Source organism: Protopterus annectens, chromosome 6.part0 (assembly GCF_019279795.1).
Source record: "Protopterus annectens isolate FY-2018-M chromosome 6.part0, PAN1.0, whole genome shotgun sequence".
Taxonomy (NCBI): domain Eukaryota; kingdom Metazoa; phylum Chordata; order Ceratodontiformes; family Protopteridae; genus Protopterus; species Protopterus annectens.
Genome location: NC_056737.1, coordinates 1,869,181,638 through 1,869,195,435, shown reverse-complemented (window position 1 = coordinate 1,869,195,435; position 13,798 = coordinate 1,869,181,638).

The following is a 13,798-nucleotide window of genomic DNA, read 5'->3' as shown; positions in this document are numbered from 1 at the left end:
GTGCAACGCTCTCATTTGTATCTTATTCTGTAATTCTTCTTACTTATGTATTGGCTCATTCTAAATGTAAAGAATCGTAAAAGATTTTTTTTTATTCTGTTTATCTAATTTTAATTTTCATGATTATGTACTGTCTATGTAAATATGATTGCTGCTGTTATACTCCTTATAATTGCTTGTAATTGATTTGTGGAGCTTTTCTCCCAGGGTTTCCACTGAAAATGGGCATGTGTCCAGTCGGACTCTCCCGGTCAACAAATGTAAAATAAATAAATAATCAATAAAAATAAAACTTGGTTGAATGCTGCAGAGAGCTTCCCTGCCTTACCAGGCTATACCTCATTCCACACTTTCCAACCCCAAAATGAGGTCGGAAAGACTAAGGGTGGTGGACTCTATATCTTCATTAAAGACAGGCAAACCTCCAGACTGGTTTACCAGCATGATGCACTAGAATTACTCCAGGTGCAACTGACAATTGGCAAGACACCCATCCAAGTTATAGCCATTTAGAGAACCCCCTCCATGTCTCGGGACACCCACTTCTCCTACCTGGACCTACTTGATTCCATCAAGGTACCCCCTAACATCCTGATCCTCGGTGACTTCAACTACCCCACCATAGACTGGGTGAACTATTTCTGCACTAATGCATTCACCCAATGATTCCTTGACTTCATCATCTCTAATGCATTAGACCAGCTTAGCTGGTCTCATCCCCCACAAGAGGAGATAACATACTGGACTTGATTCTCACCAACATGGTTGATCGCTGCATCACTCCCATAGTATGTTCTTCCCTGGTGAGATCAGATCATCAGTCTGTCTCATTCGAAGTTTCTATCCCAAAAGTTGACTACACCCCCCTAAGGGATGGTATCAGCAGTTTCACATCACCACCCCCTCAGACGATGCAGACAACTATGCTGAAACGTATGCCAGTGCAGTATACAAGCACCTGTACAACTGCATGGACTCAGCCATACCCAACAGAACTAAAACCTGCACCTCAAGAAAACACAAACCTGTCTGGTGAACATCCTCTATCAACAGGCTTTACAACAAAAGGAAGAAACTGTTGTCCAAGGGTGACAAGGGACAAATTCCAAATCAGAAAATCTCCCTCCTCTGCCTCAACAAGCAAATTAGATCACTAGTGAAAAACTCCAAAGCCAATTATGAGTTGAAATTAGCCTCTGAAACAAAGGGAAACCACAAGTCCTTCTTCAGTTACGTTAGGAACCTCCATGGCCAAACCCAAGTTTGTTCTGAATTAGTACTTAATGGTACCACTTACACTGTTCCTTCTGACTTAGCAACCTGCTAGCTGATAGGTTCAGTGCAAACTTCACCCCCTTATCACCCCCAAAGGCCCACTTGACATCCCTGATACTTGTTCCACACCTCAAATCTCCATAGCTCAAGTGTTAAAGGCCCTATCCAAGGCAAATAACACAGTTTCCATGGGACCTGATAATATCCCAGGCTGTATTCTCCACCATCTCTAGCAAGAACTAGCTTCATCTTTGAGCACCCTATTCAACCACAGCCTAATCACTGACTTCATTCCAGCAGAGCAGAGAACCTCCATTGTCATCCCCTTGCACAAAGGTGCTGCCACTACTGACCCGGGAAACTATCGCCCCATTAGTTTAACAAGAGTAAACTGTAAAGCCATGGAGCATATTATTATGGCTCTCATAAACAAGGACATAGGCAATCTCCAAACATTCAACCCCAGCCAATTTAAATTTATCAGGGGCAGATCTTGCCTATTGAACCTAGTTGACTTCTGTGAGACTGTCACCAAGGTCCTGGATGAGGGAATGTCAGTACATACAGCTTACCTTGACCTGGCCTAGGCCTTTGACACAATCCCCCACTTGGGCATCATCAAAAGCTAACACAACTTGGTGTTAATCCCTATCTCATCAGATGGTTGGCCAACTGGCTCACAGATAGGACCTACAAGGTCAAAATAGATGCCACCACCTCTGACAGCAGACCTGTCACTAGTGGTGTTCCCCAGGGATCTGTCCTGGGACCCCTACTGTTTGGCATCTACTTCTCAGAGGTCCAGGCAAAGACAAAGGGCCTGTGGCTGTCCAAGTTTGTGGATGACTGTAAGTTGGGTGCTGTCATTGACTCCCCAAATGATGTTAACATACTGCAAGAGGGTCTCACAGCTACAAATAGTTGGTGCCAAAGTCATGGCATTATGTTAAAAGCAAAAAAAATGTATTATCATACCATTCAGCAAAAACATGGCCCCTACTGATTATCACATCAGTGGCAACCCCCTAAGTACACAACCCATGGTGAGAGACCTGGGTACTCAGGTTGACAATAATCTCACATTCGAACATCATGTGACGGCAGTGGTCAGAAAAGCCTTTTACTTGGTTCATCTCATAAGTAAAGGGATTGCATCCAGAGAAAAGGAGGTTATTACATCTCTGTACTTTTCCCTTATTAGACCTGTAATTGAGTATAATGCTCCATTTGGTATTTACCTCTCCAAACACCTGCACCAACTGGAAAGGCCACAGAAGTACCTCACAAAGAGAATCCATGGCCTCCAACACCTGTCCTATGTCAAAAGGCTGAAATCACTATCACTTTACTCGGTATCATACAGACTGCTTAGAAGTGATCTGTATCTTGCCTACAAGGCAATATCAGACCCTGCCCTACTAGAGATGCTCCATATCTGTAATTCTAACTCCTTCCGCATTACCCACTCAATAGGCCTAAATCTAATATGCAACATCAACAAAGCCTGCTGAAGAGACAGGTTTGTCTCCCAGAGGCTGCCCCTTCTCTTGAATAAACTTCCCATACATGTCAAACAGAGTACCTCACTGACCATCTTCAAATGCAACCTTGATAAGTGGATGGGAAACCACAACTTTGTCCCAAGGATTCCACCTTTGTCTCTCATTGACAGGGGTGATAGGTGCTGACTAAGGTTTCTTTTTTGGGGGATAAACTCTCAGCTGGGCTTGTAAGGCCACCCAGGTCCATTTGCCTAGTAACGTCCTATGATCCTATGAACACAGTATACAAAAACAAGAGACTGAGCACCAAAAAATGCAGTTTCCAAAAATTACAATTAAAAGAAAATTGGCATCTTTGAATGTGTGCAGTATTTATTTATAAATGAGTCAAGGAAAGTACAAGATAGAGGCAGGAGTCACATCTAAGAGTTTCAGTACATATATACAGACATTACATTGTTAATAGATGCAGTGGATACTTAGTGGTGATGATTGCAAGTATAGTGACTATACCTATAATGGGAAATTGCAAGAAAAAAGTAGCTGTGGAGTTGAGAGGGAAGAGAATGTTAGCTGAAAGATGTGAGGTAAGGACGGAAAGAATGGGAGGGCTTAAGTAGGTTCCTGGCAAGGACAGATCCATGAGCTTAGGAGTAAGAGTTTAAGATTATTTTTGAATTGAGTAGTGTTTGAGGTGTTTCTAATGGAGTTAGGAAGTTTGTTCCAGGCTAAAGACACACTGTAGTTGTAGACAATTTTACCTATATTTCTGTTAGATTTATGTATGACAAGGAATTGTTGGTCAGAGCGTCTGAGACATCTAGTGAGGGTGTAGAAGGAAACTATTTTAGACAGGGAGGGGCAAGCAGTAGGTTTGTATGGGATGGAGTGTGTGATTTGTAGTTCTGCTGTAAGAAGTTGGTGAGGGAATTCTGGTCAATGCAGTTTTTTAATGCAATGCAGTGGTGAGATCTATAGGATCAGTTGGTTGCAAATCTGGTGATTTTATTATGTTTATTCAAGCTGTGAAATTAATGTGGAATGCAGGCTTGTGTGGATGGGACCGGCATAAAGTAGGCCTGGTAGAAGGAATGCCCTAGCTAGGGGTAGTTTGGCTTCAGGAGTAAGGTATTTTTTGCTTCGATACAGTAATCCTAATTTTTGATCTGTCTTCTTGATACATTGATGGATATGTTGGTCAAATTTTAGCTGGTCATCTATTATGGTGCCTAGACATTTTGTATGTGGGCCTACTTTGATGGTAGTGTTATCTAGTGAAGAGATGGAGAAGGAAGATTTATGGTCTGAAAGTGATTTTGGTAAGAAAAGTAAGAGTTTAGTTTTTTTAGGGTTTAGGATAAGCTGTTTTTTGTTAAGCCATTGTCAATGGAGTTAAATGTATTTTGTGTAAGAGAAAGGAGATGAGACATGTTATCTGAGGACATGAAGAGGGTCGAGTCATTCGCGTATGTGGTGGCAGGCAGAGTGGAGGGTGTTGGTAAAGATATTGAATAGAAGGGGGTCCTGGATCAAACCCTGGGGGACCCCTGTTTTTACAGGCAAGAAAAGAGAGCAAGAAGTGAGCCATCAACAGATTGTAGTCTATTATTAGTAAGGTAACTGGAGAACCATGGCATGGTGGCAGGAGAGAGGTTAAGATCTGTTAGTTTTGTTAGTAATTTAGAGTGAGACATGATATCAAATGCTTCGGATAGGTCAAAGAAGAGACAGGATGCAAGCTGGTTATTATCTCTGGCCTCAGCAATTATATGAGTAAAAGATAAGAGAGCTATAGCAGTGCTGTGGTTATGCCGGAAACCATGTTGAGTGGGGGTTAAGAGGTTTTCTTGTATTAGTTATTTAAGGAGTTGAGACTCTATACATTTTTCTAGAATTTTAGAAAGTGCTAATAGGATGGCTATTGGTCTAAAATTAAAGGGATCTGTGGAAATGCCTCCTTTATGCAGTGGTATAGCATAGAAGGATTTCCAGATGTTAGGAACTGTGCTTTTGTGGATGGACCTATTTATTAGTATAGAGATGGGAAAGGCTATGGAATTGTCAGGAAGTTTAAGAAAGAGGGGCGATAGATTATCAGCAGAAGGCAAACAAAGTTTAAGTTTAAGAAGTAGAGATCTGATGTAGGAGGTGGGAACAGGTTTAAGCGAGAAACTTTTTTTGTTATCATAGGTAGAAGAGGGGGAGAGTTAGGGGGACTGGAGTTGTGGTCAGAGTGAATTATTTTGCTGATGGTGTCTATAAAGTAGTTATTAAGCAGAGTGGCGGTCTCTGATGGTGAGTTCGTAGGGAAGGGGTTTGGGGTTGAGGGGTTGCCAGGGTGTAGGATATTATTGATGGTGGTCCAGAATTTGTGGGAGTTGGAGAAGTGAGTGGATTGTGCTGTATTATAAAATATTTTCTTTCCCCGTAAATGCATTTTTAGTAAGGTTTCTGATTTCCTTATAGCTTTGAAGTAGGGTAGGGGATTTAGTTTTCTGCCAGGCTTTCCAGATATTATCCCTTTTGTGCATGAGGGAGTGTGTTTCTTTTCATTGCCAAGGTGTATGAGTGGCTTTAATCCTAATTTTTCTTTGGGAAGCAAATGAGTCTAAGATGTCTAGGAAAATCTGGTTAAATTTTTCCACAGCTTCTCTAAGGGGAGGGCAGTGAAGGTAGGACCAGTTAATGCAGGCTAGTTAGTTAATGGAGGCTAGTTTAGAGTTAAATGTCTCAGCATCAAATGAGGATAATTTACGGCAATCTCTGTGTATGTGGGATCTAGGTATTGGAATAGAGTGTCTTAAGGGAGTTGGGAATGGTGCCGGGGTTGTGGTAAAGATTAGTGTCTGTAGTAAGTATACAGTAATGGATAAAAGTGGCATCTGAAGTTTTATTAATATGAGTAGGGGATGTGATGATGTGTTTGAAACCATGAAGCATGAACCATGAAACACATATTGGGAGAGTCAGGCATGAGTTTTGACTAGTCAATGTTAATGTCCCCCAGAATTATAGTTTCATAGGAAATGTTGTCAGTCAACCATGAAAGTATATTTTTGAGGACAGGAATGTTATTTCCTGGTGGGATGTAAATTGAGGCTACAGTGAATGTTTTTTGGGAGTTCAGGTGACAATTTAGAACAATTAGTTCAGCAGGCTGAAATCTTGGTAGTGGTGTTTGTAAGGGGGAGAGATTAAGTAGATCAGAATAGAGAATTGCAATACCACCACCTTTTCTTGTTTCTCTATCTAATCAATACTAGGTATGTGCAGTTTTAACCAAGTTTCAGTTAAAGTTAAAATATGAGGAGAGTGCTGGGTTATCCAGGAGTGTAATTCAGTGGTTTTAGTGAGAATGCTTGTACATTAATTGAGAACATGTCTAGGGTTTTGTGAGTGCTGCAGTGTGGAGTAGGCAGGGGTGTGTTTGGGAGGTAGGGGTGGGGAGGGATGTGTGCTGGGATTAAGTGAAAGGGATGAGGGGCTGGGGTTGGGGTGAATGCCACCACCTAGGAGAGTCATTTTTAAAAACGTAGGATGATGTGGTTGAAGTGGGTTAGGGCTATAGAATAGTAGTTTTAGTTTTTCTTAGGTGTGAATGTCAGAGAGAGTTTTTACATTATAAATATTAAAATGGGAGGTGGTAAAAAGTGATGGCAAGATACAGAAGGAGTAGGCTATGTTATGGTTATTGAGGGAATAGGAAAGAGTAGGGGATGTTTCTGAGAAGTGTAGTTTGTTGTGATATGAGGAGAGCTGAGTAAGTAGAATAAGAAGTGGGATACTTAGTTACAAGTGAGCCATGATGAAAGGAGTGTGAGAAGAGGGGAATTTTAATTAACAGAAAGGCTGAGACTAATTGATATGTAGCTTAAAGATGGGGGTAGGTGTGGGATTGTGGGTGGGTGTAATAACTTAATTGGAGGGATGATGTGAAGGGGAGGGTATAGTTAATGAGGATAGAGTGTAAATCTAATGATGCCAGGGGTGGTTGGAAATGGGGGTAGGGTAGGGGGCTTAATTCAGATTAGTGCACAAAATCCATAGCTGTGTATTACAAACATCAGTCATAAGGTATCACGGAGATTACTGTACTTAATAATATTTTATGCAACTTTGTGTTTCTTCTATACAGGTTTTGGACCTACCTTCATAATAATGCAGATGCGAGAACTCTCCCTGGGAGGATTGCCTGTGTCTGATGCTAAACAAATGCAACAATTATATGGTTAAAGAAAGGTTGTGCATCAGGCATCATGTTTAATATTTGTATGTGCTAAGGCTGTTATTTTTTCTTTTTTTTTTTTGGCATTCAGTGTGTGTGCTATCCTTTGCCTTTCAGCCAGAGTCATGGCATGTTGTGAACACCTAAGTCTGACTGCAGCATCTATAGCTGGTGACCCTCCCTCAGACTCATCATTTGTATCTGGTGGAGCTGCTGGCTCTGCCAGTGGTACTGGGATCTATGGTCCTGCCCCTGCTTGATGTTCTTGAAGCTACTTCCTGAGAATGATATTGTGCAGCATGAAACAGATGGTAAGTATTTCAGCAGAGGTTGCTGCATCATACTGCAGGGCACCTCCTGAGGTGTCTCAACACAAGAACCTTGATTTGAACAATCCAAATATATATTCTGTGACATTTCTAGTTTGAGCATGGGCATCGCTGTATCCTTCATCAATGTGGTTGCGTGGTTTTCTCATAGGTGTCATGAGACACAGTTCCAGGGCATTACCTGTATCCCTCACTAGATGCCTTTGTAGAAAGTCACCCCTAGCAAACTGTGTGTGTAGCCCGCAGGTGTGCCATATATGTAAGTGGTGAGAACTGCCTAGTTTACCTGCACAGACATTATAGAGGACCCTAGGAAATTACTAACAATCTAACAGTTTGTAGAGTGGCATCCTTTTCTGTTGATGTATCACCTTCTCTGTTCATCAGTTTGGGCTTTTATTTCTATGCTTGTGCAATCTATGGCCCCCAAAACATCAGATACACATACCATTGTTTCCACTGGGATTGGTTTTCTATGATTTTCCTGGGGCCTCAGTTGGCAGTGGTAGAGGTTGCATATTTCTTCTAGTGTTTCCCTGATCACAAAGTATTTCTGTATAATTTCTGGGCCATGAAGTCCATAATAAGTCAAATGGGGTCTAAACACTCTCTCTCTTCTTGGCTGAAGTCTAGCAGCAGTAGCATAGGTTCATAGGTTCATAGGTTCATACTAGGCTATCTGCCCGAGGGCATTTATAAGCCTAGCCATAGTTTTGTGGCTTACGCCACCCCTTAGTTTGGAGAAACTATGCCCATTATTTAGCTGTGCCTCTGTTGAGCAGTGACACTGGGGTAACCCCTGGGGTGTATCTGCGATCTCCCATCCATTGGTCAAGATTCCTCTTGAACAAGGCCAGCGAGGTGCTCTGCCTCACATAAACCGGGATTTTGTTCCACAACATAGGAGTCTTTGGGTGATGAATCTATCCCTCCAGCCCTATTAATAACCGTGTCGAGGTTTAAGTCACCCGCCCTTGTGGCTCTGAGGGATCTAGATTTTTTGAGATGAAGCATATTCATCAAATCTGGGTTTGACGTGGCCTTGTATGTCAGGCATAGGTCACCTCTGAGTAGCGATGCAGCAACTGAATATAACTGGAGTTCTTTCAGTCGTGCAGCATAAGACAGATTTTGAGACCCTTTATCCTTTTGGTGAGGAACTTTGTGGCCTCTCCAGCTGCTGCAAGTGTCGGGTCAGATACATTCGAATGGGGCATTGTACTCGATCATTGGTCTGATGAGTGATGAGTATAGGAGACTATGACTTCCCTTGATCTAGATGTGAATCCCTTCATGATAAGGTGGGCAATGTAGAAGGTCTTCCTAACTACTTTAGCAATATGAGTGTCAAATGAAAGGCTACTGTCAACTTGGGTTCCCAGGTCCCTAATAACTTCTTCTGTGTTCAGGGATTGCCACCTATATGGTAGCTAGGGGTAACCTTATTTTTCCCGAAGGTATGACTATGCATTTCTTGGCATTTAACTTGAGCCATGGCTCTGGCACCAGTTATCCGTTTCTGTGAGACCCTTCTGAAGGATATCTGTGTCTGATGTGTTCTCAACGGCGCCCAGTTTGCAGTCATCTGCGAACTTTGTCAGCCATAACCCTCCTGTGTTTGCTTGTACTTCAGAAAAGTAGATGCCAAACAAGAGTGGGCCCAGGACTGAGCTGTGGGACACCACTTGTGACAGGCTTAGAGTCTGACATGGCGCCAGCAACTCTGACCCTGTGGGTTCTGTCACTCAGCCAGTTTGCAACCCATCTTGTAATGTATGGGTTTACATTTAAGTTGATGAGTTTTTCAATGATACCCGAGTGGGGTATTGTATGAAAGCCTTGCCAGGTCTAGGTAGGCTGTATGGACTGCCTTTCCTCGTCAATGGCCTTGGTGACTGTTTCAAAAAGTCAACCAAGTTTAAAGGCATGATCTGCCTTTGACAAAGCCAAACTTGGTTGGATCCAAAGTCTGCAAATTCCCTATGTCTTTATTTATGAGATCCATTATGATCCTTTCCATGGCTTTGCAGATCAGGCTTGTCAAGCTAATGGGACGGTAATTTCCAGGGTGGGTGGAGGCACCGCCTTTGTGGAGTGGGACCACAGTCGCCACTCCTGGTGCATGATCCGGAGGTGAGACTAAGATTAAAAAGCTGTTGAATTAAAGCCTGTTGCACATACAGGTTAATGATGGCAGCAGCAACTGCTAACATAGGTTCATAGGTTCATAGATTAGTACTAGGCCAACTGCGTTTGTGGGTATTTTAAGCCTAGCCAATTACCCCATGTAAAAGTCAATCCCTGCACCTTGTGTCTGTAAGGTGAACACCTTAACCATTATACCAACCTCCCATCCTAAAAGTGCACCTCCACCCTATTTTGAACCCAAGACCATCTTACCTGTGAAACAGTGTATCACCTGCCATACCACACAGCTACTAAACATCCTGCTTTTTTCTCTAAATGTTAAGTGTAATTGTAGCTGTAATCCAAAGAATGTTGGATTTCATGGAAAATGGCTACTCTGAGTGTACACAATTGCTTTATAGCTTCCTGAATAGCTCTGCCATATTGGACTGGTTAATAAGCACATAATTCAGCTATTTAAGCTGTCAGTAGCCTACTCTGTCATTTACCTTTGCTTGTGAATATACACTAAGTGTAGTGCTATTTAATGAATTCCAAATAGAGTGCTATCATGAACAAGGCACTCTGTCTACACAATAGATGCACTTATTCTAGCTGCTGATGAATCCAGTTCTTAATTGGGAAAGTGCTTTCAATGCTGTCTACTGGATTTCTTAAAATCTCACAATGTAATAAGTTTAGACCATGTGCAGTGCAGATTTGTTAAAGGGAGAGTTACATTAACTAACCTGTTAGAATTTTATGAATTTTTAGAAACTGAGCAATCTATACATTTGAAACCTGATTGGAGAATGAATGTTGTCCAGTAAGGTCTCAATGTACAGGTAATGCCTGCTGAAATATAAGTTTGACACTTCATGGCAGCAAATTAATCTGCATGGAAGACACACAATTAAAATGCCAACAGCTGCCATTTTTTATGTTCACTAAGTAGTGCTTTACTATTTAAAGAGCATAAATATAAACAAAAGTTACATTCAAAGAAAATAAAAGCATATGTGTGTGTGTATGTGTGTTCATAAAGGAGAGAGAGAGAGAGAGACATTGCTGACTGCTGCAAGCAGTCCAAAAGCTGAGATCCATAAAGTCAAACTCAAAGTCAAAGTAAACTTTATTGTTATTCAGAAATCACACAAGTGCAGTAACTGAATGAAATTCCATGTCTCCACACTCAATATGCAGACAACATATAGACTATTTTCACAGACATTTACATTTATAACACCTAGCTATTACATTATGCACATACAGGTAGAGAGACTAATATTGCACATTATTAGAAATTCATTTTAACACTTTTCGCAGTGAACACTTACTTACGTGAGACTTTAGTACTGCACAAGTAAAAGGTTAAGACATTGCATTGATCCTTGCAAAGAAAGAGACATTTGAGTATTGCACTGTGAACATTAGACTTTTGCATTATGGACCTTAGAGTATTGCACTATGGTTAATTTATGAATTCGCAACATGTATTGCACTGAAAGAAAAAATATTTTACTGCATTGCTACTGACCTAGATGGCCTATAAGTTACAGTCATGGTGAATATTGCACTAAGTATTAGATGAGACTAGTAACCAGGTTATTGCACAATTTGAGACAAGCTTCTACAGTTTCTACTGACCCAGATGGCCATCATTGAGTGTAGTTGTTATAGAGTTCAGCAGCCTGATGATATTAGGGAAGAAGCTGTTCCTGAATCTCATAATTCTGCAACGTATGCTTCAGAAGTGCTTTCCAGATGATAGATGCATGAACAGTCTGTAAGCAGGGTGAGTGCAGCCTTTAATTATTCTTCTGGCTCTGCTGAGACATCTGGATAAGTACAAGTCATGGATAGGTGGTAAGGTGGTCTTGATATTCTTTCGGTTGTCTTCACCACCCTTTGGAGGGATTTTCTCTCAGAGGTAGAGCAGCTTCCATACCATACTATGAGGTTGATCATCAGGATGCTTTTGATAGTACCTCTGTAGAAGGTAGTGAGAACTGCCAATGGGAGATTCACTCTCCTCAGCCTGTAAAGTGTTATTGAGTGACTTTAATCCTGTATGATTTACGAAAAATGGATTGGCAGAGCAGCAATACACATCAAAACCATGGGCAGAAAAAAGGGATGATTAAGAGTTGCACTTTATTATTATTTTCTTTTCATTTGATCACAACTAGATATCTCGGGGCATGTTGGTGTGTGTGTGTGTGTTTGTGTGTGTGTGTGTGTGTGTGTGTGTGTGTGTGTGTGTGTGTGTGTGTGTGTGTGTGTGTGTGTGTGTGTGTGTTTGTGTGTGTGTGTGTGTGTGTGTGTGTGTGTGTGTGTGTGTGTGTGTGTGTGTGTGTGTGTGTGTGTGTGTGTGCATGTTTATATATATATATATATATATATATATATATATATATATATATATATATTTATCTGCTTTTCTGAATGTGTGTTTCTACATATATGTATGTCAGTATGTCAGTCTGCCTGTGCATCTGAATGTGTATTTTCTGTGTTTCTATGTGTTTGTGTAAGAGTGAATGTGTGTTTAAATATTAAGAATTTACATTGTTTATATTTTGGATATAAAATAATTCCTCCAAAAACAATTACATATGCTACAGCAAGTTTGAAACAGTAGGCAGGGGAGATATTTCACATCAAAAATATTTTTAAAAAAGTTATACAGTAAAAATAAAAACATAATTTTAAAAAATTATGAGATAGCCCATTCTGTAAACATAATAATGTCCTCCAGGGTGTGTGTTTTTGTGGAAATAATACCATTATAGGGGTGTAGAGGCTCTACACCACCTTGGGCATGTGATGATTCTTCAATAACACACATCCTGTCAGGCATTATTGCTTTCATATCCATTGCTTTTGATCAGGGTCTGACAATTGATGTGGTGTACCTGGATCTGGCAAAGACTTTTCACACCATTCCCAAGTCTGTCTACAACAGTTTAATATAAATACAAGTGAAAGAAAATTATTAAATAACATTTTTTTAAGAATTAAACCTTCCTGTCTTCAAACACACTGATTATGTTATATTTTTTTAGGAACTGCTTAAGTAAAGAACCAATTTTCTCTCATAAACTATAGTTTCATCTATTTTGATTAGAACAGTAGATGAACTATAATGTGCATTTTTTTCAGACTACAGATACTCAGGATACATTGCTGAATACTTTACTTCACTACCATAGTCCAAACATGGATTCAATCAATCATTAGGAATATTTATTAAATTCAGATAGTAATTTTGATATGAAAAATTTGTTTTAATTAAAGAATTTAATTATCATACTATCTCATAGTTAATCTTAACACTGAAGTCATGTTATGAAAAGGAATTTGTGGACATTACAGAGTATGAGGCTTTGCTGTATTCTGGGCTGTGATGTAGTTCCTGTGTTGTCCATTGCCTTACTTGGATAGAAGGAAGTTTCTTTGCTCACCAGTGGGAGTGGGGAGACTTGAGCAGCCTATCTGTCCCTTAAGGAGTGACCTCAGCACAAGAGCTTGTAGTAATTGGTTGTTTTGGACCATTTCTAGCTCTTTTGAAGTTCCCTGTTTAAAATCCGCCTCTGAGCGTTTTTTTCTGGCTATACTACTCAGAAACAGCTCCTCGTGGTCCTGCAGAGTGGTCCTAGCAACAGAGAACTGAGAAAAGCGACTACTTTCCTGATTTAAGTATTTTTTGCTGTTTTTTACCTAAAATGCCTTCTCTTGCTTACTTTGAACAAGCTTAAACTATTTTTTTAGCTGTTTGTTGCATTATATATTATCTGCATTTAAAGTTACATTTGGTCGAAAATTGGTCGAAAGTTTGTTTGTTTGTTTGTTAAATTTAACTGTTGAGGCTGCCCACTAAAGTGTGCTAGCCTGTGTAACTGATTTATTACTGTTTCTTGCATTTCTGTGTGCTTTCTATCTCAAAACAAAAAAAAAACAAAAAAAATATCCTTGTTTTCCCGCCTCTACTCGACTAGTTTAGACCAGTATATAGGCTTTGCTGTATTCTGGACTGTGGTGTAGTTCCTGTGTTGTTCATTGCCTTACTTGGATAGAAGGAAGTTTCTTTGCTCACCAGTGGGAGTGGGGAGCCTTGAGCAGCCTATCTGTCCCTGAAGGAGTGACCTCAGCACAAGAGCTTGTAGTAATTAGTTGTTTTGGACCATTTCTAGCTCTTTTGAAGTTCCCTGTTTAAAATCCGCCTCTGAGCGTTTTTTTTTTCTGGCTATACTACTCAGAAACAGCTCCTCGTGGTCCTGCAGAGTGGTCCTAGCAGTAGAGAAATAAAAAAAGCAACTACTTTCCTGATTTAAGTATTT